Source organism: Erigeron canadensis, chromosome 2, assembly GCF_010389155.1.
Source record: "Erigeron canadensis isolate Cc75 chromosome 2, C_canadensis_v1, whole genome shotgun sequence".
Lineage (NCBI taxonomy): Eukaryota > Viridiplantae > Streptophyta > Magnoliopsida > Asterales > Asteraceae > Erigeron > Erigeron canadensis.
In genome coordinates, this window is record NC_057762.1 from 36,087,026 (window position 1) to 36,098,644 (window position 11,619).

The following is an 11,619-nucleotide window of genomic DNA, read 5'->3' on the forward strand; positions in this document are numbered from 1 at the left end:
AATTAAATAGAAATAATTATGATAATTGTCACATTGTGCATGTATCCATTTAAATTAGTTCATTACTAGATTTTAGACTCGTATCAAATACACGGGTTTACATTGTTATAAAGATTAGATTATTATCATAGTTTACTATATGCAAGCTAAAAAGTTTTATTAATTTAAAAGATAAATAGCCAAAAAATAATTCTGAAAGATGTTAAGAACGTAATTAAAAATAAAGATAGATGTTTTATCCAAAAATTTGAGCTAGCAGAAACATTGAGTGAGTGGATTTTACTTGAAAGTTTGAGATTAATTGGAACGCTCATTCTTCAAGTAGATGTCCAAAGTTCGGAACTAATAAATATTGGATTGAGTTGTATATCTTTTTACCATGTTAATAAATAAATTTACAATTAATTTTTAAAATAAATACTTGTTATAAATAATATATTAATGAAAGTGGATTACATGTTCATCTACAAATACTTCAAAAAAAAGATACTAGTACAATTACTTTTTATAATCTTAATATTTACGTTAGATTTTATTTATTTTTTCATAATTAATTTTATATTTATATGACATAACGTATAATTAAGATATATAATAGCTATTATTCTATTGATTATATATTAGTTATTATTCTTTTGGATATATATCAGTTATTATTCATTAGCTATTATATTGAAATTAATGGTTAAAAAGTGTATATTTATGATTGAAAACAAAAAAGTGTTGATTAAAATAGTTATAAATTAAGTATTTAAAAGTGTAAATTGTTGATGTAAAACAAAAAAGTGTAAATTAGTAAGATTTTTTTACAAACATCTTTACTAAATACTAAAACAGAACCCTTAATTCAAAAATGGAGTACTCTATACCCTTTATTAAATTTCTTTTTATTTCTCCATCCTTAGATTAAAATGATGACATCATTGTTCATTTTTCATGATATGCATTTTTGCTTGGCTCAACTTTTAACAAAATACTCTTTTAGTCCTTCAACTATGTATAAAATGTTCTAACAATACATATTATTAATTAACATTCTACTAATCATATCAAAATTAATGTGTCTAACCCTTAATTCAAAAATGGAGTAATCTGGACCTTTCACCTTTAGATCAAAATGATGACATCATCATTGACTCAACTTTTAATCAAATGCTCTTTTAGTCCTACAACTATGGATAAAATATTTTAACAATACTTATTATTAATTAATATTTTACTAATCATATCAAAAATTAACGTATCTAACTTTTTGGATACCCATTAATATGTCTAATTTTTTGGATACCCTTTTGATTCACATCATCATCTATCTTCTTTTAGTTTTATTATGATTTTCTTACAAATTTTCTTATAAATTAATATTATTAAATAAATACGCTTTCTTGATTTGTTAACAAATAATGATTGTTTCAAAAAACTATATTAATCCATCTTATAACTTTTTTAATATTTGATTTTCTAATAAGTATTAGCAATTATATTTGCAGTTGATTAATTTGTGTCAAGTAATATATGATCCATCTTCCATTATAGTTTATTTTTCGTATTTGATTTTCTTACAAATAATTAATAACAAATAATTTTGTATTGGATTATGGTTTAAATTAACCTTAGCTTATGAAATATAACTATACACTTGATGATATGTGATTAAGGTTGAAAAATAGGGTTGTTATTGTTTATAATGAATCATTTGAATGAGCTCATAGGAGATATTGTGACAAACAGTCATTATTGTGATATGAAAAATGTATGAATACTATACATCAACTATACATTAGCATAATACCGATTACATAGTTGCTTCCATATCACTATATACAATATATCATGGCAGATCAAGTTGTGTTTGATAGGATGACTGACATCGACGCGTTCAGGGAATTTTAGAAAATCTTGGTTAAAATTGTCTTACTTTGGAAGCATACACATAAGTATAACCCAAAAATTGTCTCATTCGAGTCTCACTTTAGTCTTAAATGAAGGAGGCATTAGGGAAATCAATAACTTCGCTATGGCTTCAATGAAGGAGATTACATGCTTGTGGATCATAATCATAAAATCAGCTTCTACAAAACCACTACTATTTGTGTATCCAATTATTTTGTGGATACCGTGAATCCTTATAACTTTTTATACTATACATAGTTAACTACCCTAATGCATTTGACCAACTGTTTTAGCTTTCAATTCACGGGAAAAAAACATATATATATGTTGTAATCTTTAAAAATATAATCATTTGTAATACTACATAAAACCAAAAAACACTTTTCAGGTGGATGAGAAATCATTGTCAAACCTTAGTCTTTGAAATTATATTTATACTATAGTTGATTTATGAAAAAACATTCGGTTTATTTTCATTATTCTTATTTTATTTATTATTCTGTCATTTTTTAATAGCTTTTAAGTATTTGTTATATCATTGTGCTAGCTTTTTTATACGTATAAATGTAATTTTTTTATAGATTTCTTTCGCGTTTCACACGGGTTATAATCTAGTTAATATAAATATAATATATTATTATATTTGGATAATGATTATTGGAAATTTTAATTTATAATTAAATTAATAATGACATCATCAATTTCCAATTTGATAAAATCGAAAGCTATGATTGGTTAATAAGCTGTAAGTTGTCTTTTAGTATATATAAAGATAAAGATAAAGATATGTAGTCCTTTGTTTATTCTTTCTTCTTCTTTTTTCTTTGATTTTTCCATATTACTGGTTTGTTTGTAACACGAAAAATTCCAGCACTTAGAAAGAGCATTTTGTTTAAGCATAAATTACACGGGCCTAATACGTATATATTATACTTAATTTCAGAGGGGTTAATCTTGTTTAGAACGTGAAAAGGTTTAACGAGGACTTGCTAGCGGTTCCCAATTGGTGTGGAGGTATGGACAACTTCCACGCTACCAAGAATTGAAGTATGTGAGTGTGCGTATTGCATGAAATTTGTGTGTGTTGTTCTGAGGCCAAGGCTGCTATTTATAGACACCAAGAAGGGGTGGTACTTGGTGTATGACGTCTTGATAGCAAGAGGCCGTTATTCGGTGCGTCGTCTAGTGTTACAAACTTTGTCTCTTTAGTTGACATTCAGTACGTTTCTGCAGTGTACGAGCATGGACGTCATTGGGTCGAGGTACAATTAGCTCAGGATTAATGAGTAATACCGCAGCTGATGATGATGTCCGTAATGGATGCCGGAGGGCATGCGTCATCACATTTATTTACCAAAAACATGAAAACCTCAAAAAGTGTAAAGAGTTTTCATATATCTATATACAGTTTCAAAAAATAGATACAATCTATGAAACAGAACATACATTTGAATGATAAATTAAGAATCAACACGTACGTCGTGGAAGGCTTCAAAACCAGACGAAAAGCATGTCAATGTGTTAATTCGTGTGCCATTCCTTATAAAGCCCCAAACGTGACATTGTCTACTACTATTAGGCTCATGTTTTGTCCTTACCAAACCTTTAAATGGAATAGAAAGTGTACATTAAATCTAAAAAGTGTACACTAAATCTAAATGAACCATATAAATACACTTTAGTATAATGAGGTTAATTCAAAACAACTACCCAGGCCTCACAAATCAAAGAGATGTCTATGTCAATACGTTCTTTTGTTTGTGCTACAAATTCGTCGCTTCACAAGAAGCATAAAGCAAATTCTTACTTCACGATTAGAGCTCAAAGTTCACAAGATGAAGGTAAAACAACGTACCATGAATTTCTGTTTTTAGTTTCATACATAATTTCTTGGATTTAATATGTTCCGTTTGATTTTGTTGGCGTATATATAGAAGGGAAACCGGGGAATCGTGTGGATTTAAATATGAAGCTTTTGAAGCATAGGATTGAGGTGATCAAGATAAAAGAGAGATTGAAGGGGAATGATAGACCTTATTATGGATGGGACTATAATTCATCAAACTACGTACACAAACGATGCGATAAGCAACCAGAATATCTTCAAACGATAGCCTTATTTTTTGGCACATCTATATTCTCGATTCTCATTGGCACCACTCTTCTTTGCATTTTCGCTGCCATCGCTCATATCAACAACCTATAACTAATTAAATAAGCAACCGCGCGCTAACAAAGTGATCATTTCAGCCGAGTTAAATATATAATTTATATGGGTCATATATGTGAAGCTCTTTTTGGTATTGGATGGGCCAATATTGATGTGATTTTTCGTAGAAAATGTGTATAGTTTGATGCATCTATACTATTATTTTTTTAATCTATACATTTAATAGGTATTAAAATTTGTAAGTTTTGTTATAATGTTATATGTCGACTGTTGTATATAGCCTGTAGTCTTTGAAACATTTATCTATAAAGTTTTATTTTAAATTTTTTTATCACATTTTCTAAGGGTTGATTATTATAAAACAAATAGAACGAATTGCATTTTTGGTCCTTGTGTTATCACACATTTTGCAAGTTTGATACAAACATGTGCAAAGTCATGAAACGCATCCCTGTCATATCATACCTGTTGCAATTTCGGTCCAACAATAACGTTCCGTCTATTTTTACCGTTAAATACATCATGTGCCCCTCACGTGAGGGGTAATACTGTCTTTTCATTATAAACAAGGACTATTTCTGCAACTAATCAAAATACATACCTCATCATCATCAAACACACACAGATTCAAATTACCCTAAAATAAAATTTTATTAGCTACTACTAAAATAAAATTGTTTACAAGAACATGTACAGAACATATACGAAGACAACATAATTACAGTATCTCGAATTGAAGGTTTTTCTATATCCACTTATTAGGATTTTGTATATATTGAAAAGGGTATTTCTCGAATCCACGTAACTTACCATGCCAAAACCTCGAAAAAATTCTGGAAAAAAAAATCAAAAAAGATAGATATTGAAGTTGACAGTTTTGAAGGTGAGTAATACAATGATGTTTTTCGACAATTAAAGCTTCAAGATGAATCCTTCACGCAAGATATTGATGTCAATCGATCATATGTTCAATCCAAATACAATCTTAGATCATCATTATCAAAATCGGATTCAATGGAGGAGGGTTTTCCTCCTTTGCAGCCGCCACCATCGTGATGAATATGGATAGTAGCGATACAATAACGCTTGGAACCATCACTGCCACCATCCAGATCCGGCCATCGCATCCCCACCACCATTTGACGCCGTTACTACCAATAATACCGTCACCGACACCGCTAGACCGTCGTCCCCGTCACCGTTGCCGCATTGCGCGGGTACTATGCTACTATGATTTTAAGAGTATTTTTAGGCTAATTTTTAAGAGAATTAATCATTTTTCTTAATAATTAAAACCAGCAATTCCACAAATGTCAAGTCCTGACTTAAATGCAAGCTAAAACTTCACCCAAATAAAATTAATTCCGCTATCTTTAATCAAGCACTTCATAATATAACGAGATGGGTATCCGCGCAATGCAGCGGTGGCGGCAAGGGGCGGTGCTAGTGGCGGTGGTGTTAACGATGTGATTATTAATCTTAAAGTAATAGATGTAAATGGTAATGTAGTTATTTTATGGTTAAGAGATGTATATTTTGTAAATAACTTTATTAAAAATATAATAGACATATTAGGTGGAAATATTTAAATTAATTAAAAAATGAGATAGATAGTTTGAAAAAATATGAGTGTAAAATATTTTAAGAATATATTGGATAGATTTAGTGTGTGAGTTAGGAATGTGTTAAAAATTAAGGTTAGTTTGTTTATTAATATAGTATAGATATAGATTTAGGAATAAAGGGTTTGGTGGTAGTGTAAATTAAAAGGGTAAAATAGAGATTTTAAAGGTAGAGTGTTTAATTTGGGAGGAGGGTAGTTTGTTTATATAGGGAGTATAGAAGTATAGATAAATAGAAAATGCTAAAGGTTAATTCCGAAAAGGGAGCTCATACTAGCTTGTTCCACCAATTCTTTTTATTAATCTACCACAACGTACAACTGATATAACACACAGTACAATTATATAATGCATAATAGTGGTAGATTTATTAAAAGTTATGGTACTATTATCAATTCCCTTCCGAAAAAGGTAACGAGTCGAGTCACGGGTTCAATTTTGTTGCTTTAATTTGCCGGGTCACGGGTTTGCACGGGTCGGGTCATTTGCCCCGTGTTCATGCCTAAGCGTAAGTCATTTGAGAAAGATCGCACTTGATTAAAGGCTTCAAAAAAGTGAAGACCCAATACCATACGGTTGCTCCACTTGCAAGCTATCAAAGACGATACAAAACTTATATATGCCTTTGCACGACTGTGGTTTTCCAATTAAAAGGTAAAATAGACCACAATATCAATTCACGCTTAAAAAATAGAGCTCGAAGCTTTGCACACAGAAGGTTAGGGGACTGAGGCGAAACAAAGTTAAGTCTCAACGTTCACAAAGTAATTTTGAGTAACCTTGTTTTTGGGATAACATTATCCCATGTAAAAATGGTGTAACATGAGTTAGGGACTTGGGTCAATATGTTGCTAAAATAATACCAACAAACTAAATATTTTGTTTCAACAAGTCACGAATGGTTTAACAATGAAAACATTTCTCAAAGTCATTACCCATAATTTGGTGGGTTAAGGACACATTGCATTATCATATATATAACTCATATGGTAATGACATGAATTTTACTAATTGGTTCCTTGTTAATTTATTTTTAAAAAATATGTGAAAATGATATATACATCGTCACTTTTGTAACTAAACCAACCGAAACATTCGTTAGAATGGGTATATTTGGAAAAGTAGGGAGCCGAAGGATGAATTGGGGGTAAAACCGTAAAAGTACCCGAGATTCCGAAGCGTAAGTTGTGTGATTTTGAAGACCCAAACTCGGGTTGTCCTTTCTTCTCGTTTTTGCCAAGTACTCTTTAATTGCCACACTCCTATCACCTTTAGTGAAGAAAAAAAAAAAAAATTTGAAAACGCGAAATCCGAGCTTTCGAAACTTGTGAATACCACTTTTGTAACCCCAACATATGACAAAGCTATTTTAACAAAAAATTCCTAATTAACCAACCAAATTTAATGATAATCATGTTATTGTATTATACGTATATTTTGAGAATAGAATTACTATGAAGTTCTGGCGTAAGATTTTATTTTATTTTTAATATTTATTTTGTATTCTCGATTTAACTTTTATATATATGTATATATTGATAAGTTGCTTAATTTGTCTATCACATTTTTTTAATATTAAAATGTTTATTGTTTTATGTGATGTTGTTTTGCTAATGACCTTTTATGATATTATCAACCCTTTTATTTCTCAATGGGACAAGAATATTCACAATTTTCTAAATTACGATAATAAAAATAAATAGATTAGGTAGTGATTAAGTTGAATAGGTCATGCAAAATTAGATACCCTTATCTATCTGATGTTTTATTTTATACAATTCTTAATTCAAATGTCATCTAATATATATTTCGAGTCAAATAAGTATTGTTATACACACTAAAAGTGTGTAACCAAGATTCGATCTTCAGATGGACGCAACAAAATTTGACGGTATTAGTTAGTTATCCCTTTTGTCTTAAAAAAAAATACCTGTTATCAACTTTTGACAAAACTAAAATTAATAACTACATTTTAATTTTAAAAGTTATAATAAAGATTGTAAAATAAGTTATTTAGTTTTCATAACTCATGAAAAACAGTTACGTGATATGACTTAAAAGAGTAAGCTTTAGTTTCTTATGTATTTTTTGGCCTCTCCATTTTAGACTATCAAAACTTTATTTATTCATCCACATCATAAAAAACTTCAAAACATACCGTATTAAGAAATTTTGTGATCAAAACGACGTTGTTTGGAACAAAATCGGCACTTGATAAGAATGAATTTAAAGTCACTTGGGTAATAACCAACTATCATATTGTGAATTTGAATCTTATTAAAACTTGTCGTAAAATATCAAAGATAATATTTATATCCACAACAATTGTTGCGTACAACGCATCATTACTTGTCGTGTATGGGTAACACTCATGACTCGTTAATCAACGGTGTCCCTAAAGTGGGTTTTTGTCTTAAACTCTATAAGGGTATTTAGTTAATTACATATAGCCAAAGTTGAAGAACTCGTGACTCGGGATCAAATCGATGAAGGAGAAGAGGTGGGGGGAGGGAGGGGGAGAGTCACGAGTTTTTAAAAACTCAGACTGGAATCGGGGAAAACCCGGATTAGGTTTTTTATATAGAAAATTTATAGTTATTGAATTATATGGAATAAAATTCAAACTTAAAACATAACTGTTTGGATACTTTAATATAATACTTCAACATTCAAACTTCATTCATTGGAAACATAAACTTAAACCAATTTATGGTATCTTTTTTAAACAAAAAAAAAATTGACCAAAGTTTAACCGAGTTTTGACCCGATTCGACCGATTCTTGACCGATCCAGCCGATTTTTGACCGATCCAGGCGAGTTTGCCCGAGTTTTACAAGCGACCAAGTCGTTGACCGAGTTTTCACCCGATTCTAGCCAACTCGACTCGTTTAACCCTTGATTTCGATTCCAATCCCGAGTTCCCGTCCGAGTTTTATAGCACTGTGTATAGCAATCTCCTTCTCATGGTCTTTACATTATCAGCTCCAACTTAAGAAAGCTTAGCTCTGGTCCTCCCATTTTTCCCTTTGTTCATTTGACTCCTTCAACTTCAAGTTTTCGTTAGTAAGCAGAACTAGTCCCTTATCCTAGCTTTATCATCTTTGATAATTACCCACAAATACGAGCATGGTATACGTGTAATGCTGCGGCGGTGGCGGGGACGACGGTCTAGTAGTATCGGTGACGGTATTATTGGTGGTGGCGGCGGTGTTAAGTGGTGTAGATTAATGTAAACATGATAGTGGATTATTTTAAAAGATAAGTGTTTAAAGTGTTAACTTTTAAAATAAGGGTTTAGAGTGTAAATTAATTCATTAGGGACAAATTTGGTATTTATAAAAACTATTTCCATATTGGTTATTTTTTTAAAGAGCAATTTAGTAATTTTGTATATAACTATTGTATAACACTTTCCAAAATCGGGGGGTATCATAATTGTTATAAAGGATTACGAGCATGGTACCCACGCAATGCGGCGACGGGGGTGAGGAAGACGGTTTAGTGGTGTCAGTGATGGTACTATTGGTTGTGGTGGCGGTGTCAAGTGGTGTAGGTTGATGTAATTGTGATAGTGGAAACTTTTAGAAGATAAAGGATTAAAGTGTTAATTATCAAAATAAAGGTTTAGGGTATAAATTAATAATGTAACATCCTAAACTTTTCTATCGTTGACTTTGACCGGACGTCGTTAGTTGCTTAAATGCCCAAGTAATTATATATTGTTGTCTACAAGATAACTGTGATGCTTGAATTAGTTATTAATGATCATAAAGTGTTATTATAGTTGTCGGTTAGTAATTAAGGTGCTCGTTTGGTCGGTTGAGTCCCCGGATCATTAGTTTGAGCCTTAACGGTCGTTAAATATAAGTTAAGGGCACTTTGGTAATTGTGCTAAAGGGAGGGAACGGTTTTAGTAGGTTTAAGCAGCCCTAATACCTAATTATCTCCATAAGTGTGTGTGTGTGTTTCATGGTGTGAGCCTCCATAACCTCCCTAGCTATATTTTCATTGATTTCGGGTTAAATCGGAGAGATTAAACGCTTGTATTTCGATTCTCCAATCATCTTTAAGTTAAGGATTGAAATTACTACTGGTTTTTAGTCATCTTGATCTATTCTTAGGGTTTATATTCTGATTTCAAGGGTTAGAGTTAATCCGGTTCCGAATCATTGTTGTTTTATTATGTTTTCGAGTGTTTAAACATTTCCATTTATTTTGCAATTGATTCAGGGAACAATTTATGGTTTCAAACCATCAATTGAGTCATATAATATATGTATATGAGTTCTATAGGCCGTGGTGTCTTGCTAAGGTCGTATGAGTGTCGAATTGATTTTGAAAACAACGGGTTTGTAGGTCTGAAATTTCATCTGTTTTACAAAAATCATAAATCATTCATTATAAATCTATAGAGGTCGATCCTTACATTTATGAAAAGGTCTATGTGTCTCCTAAATTCGTCCAGAAGAAAGTTTGCTCTGATTTTGCTTCATAGTTCTCCGAAAACACTGATTTCTAAAAGTGGTCAGATTCTAGACGAGTTCAACAATGCAATGTTCAAAAATTCATAGAAAATTAATGAAAAATCGTATTAAGGTGATTTCAAAGGCTATGGTTACATAAAAGAGTTATTTATAATGTATTACAACAGTTTGTTAATAGGCTGGGTAATGGTTTGTGAAAAAAATGGTTTTGACATACGTGTAATGCTGAATTCATGTAGACTTTGTTGTGGAGTAGTTTGTGTGAGTCTATGGTGTTTGGGTGTCATGGAAATCTTTTCCATTGTATAATCAGAGATTTCTAATATTTTTTAATTATATATTGATCATAGGTTGTCGAGGACACATACCAAGGACAGTAACACATTGTTTGTTTTTTAAGAAACTACGAGAGGTAAGATAACTACTTTTTGACACGAGGGATACAATGAAAACTTAGCTTTTATAATAAATGTTTGTTTAAACCCTTTCGTACGTATGTTGGGTATGGAAACTCACGGGAGGTCACTTGGGTGTTGTTTATGCATGTTTATGATCTTTTATTTCTCATTATAATTGATGTGCATGCTTAGATGTTGGAAATGATTGAGATTGATGTTTAGTTGAATACATGTTGTCTTGTACATCTAGTACACTAGACTTGGTAGGATTTCCATTTCACGAGCACGTTAAGGGCCCTAAAGGTTGTTGTTGTTATTGTTGATGATACTCGAGTATAATGATTGTCGAAAGTGTTAAGCTTAACCCATGCTAGCCTTGGCTAGTATGCTATCGTCACTGTCGCTTGGCGTAATCATGATAACCCCCATTCGACTCAGTCTGTTGTTGGGGTTTGCCGGATGGCGTGGGCTAGCCATTTTTGTCGATGCCGGCTTACTCGTGGATTGGTTATGCCGTCCGTAACAACGCCGATGGACTACCGAATGGTCTACCCATCATGTCGGGTGCGAGGCTCCCTAAAGGTCAATGGACCGCCTTCTCACAATTTATATTGTCGATAACAAGTAACATAAGTTACTTCGCTTTGTTGTGGCGTAACTTGATGTTGATTTATTGAGATGTTTATTGTCGATTGATGAGGTTGCTAGGCACATTTAGGATATGATATTCCTAATGCTTATTATTATTGTTGTTGTTGTTGTGTGTTACTTAACAGGCGTATGATAGTTTTAAAAGATGTTTGAACTGACAACCATTTTATACAATATGTAGTTATCTTACTTAGCTTTTAATGCTAACACTTGTTTTGTTGAAAATGTTGTATTTCCTCAGGTTGGATGTTGATTATGCTTAGAGTGAGACATGGGTAGATGAGTGCTCATTGAAGAATTTATATAGCCATAGTCTTGCCTCATTTAATTAGATGTTGTTTACAATTGTCGTTGGTTTATCCTTATGTTAGTTGATTGTTTGAATATGGGTTCCATATATA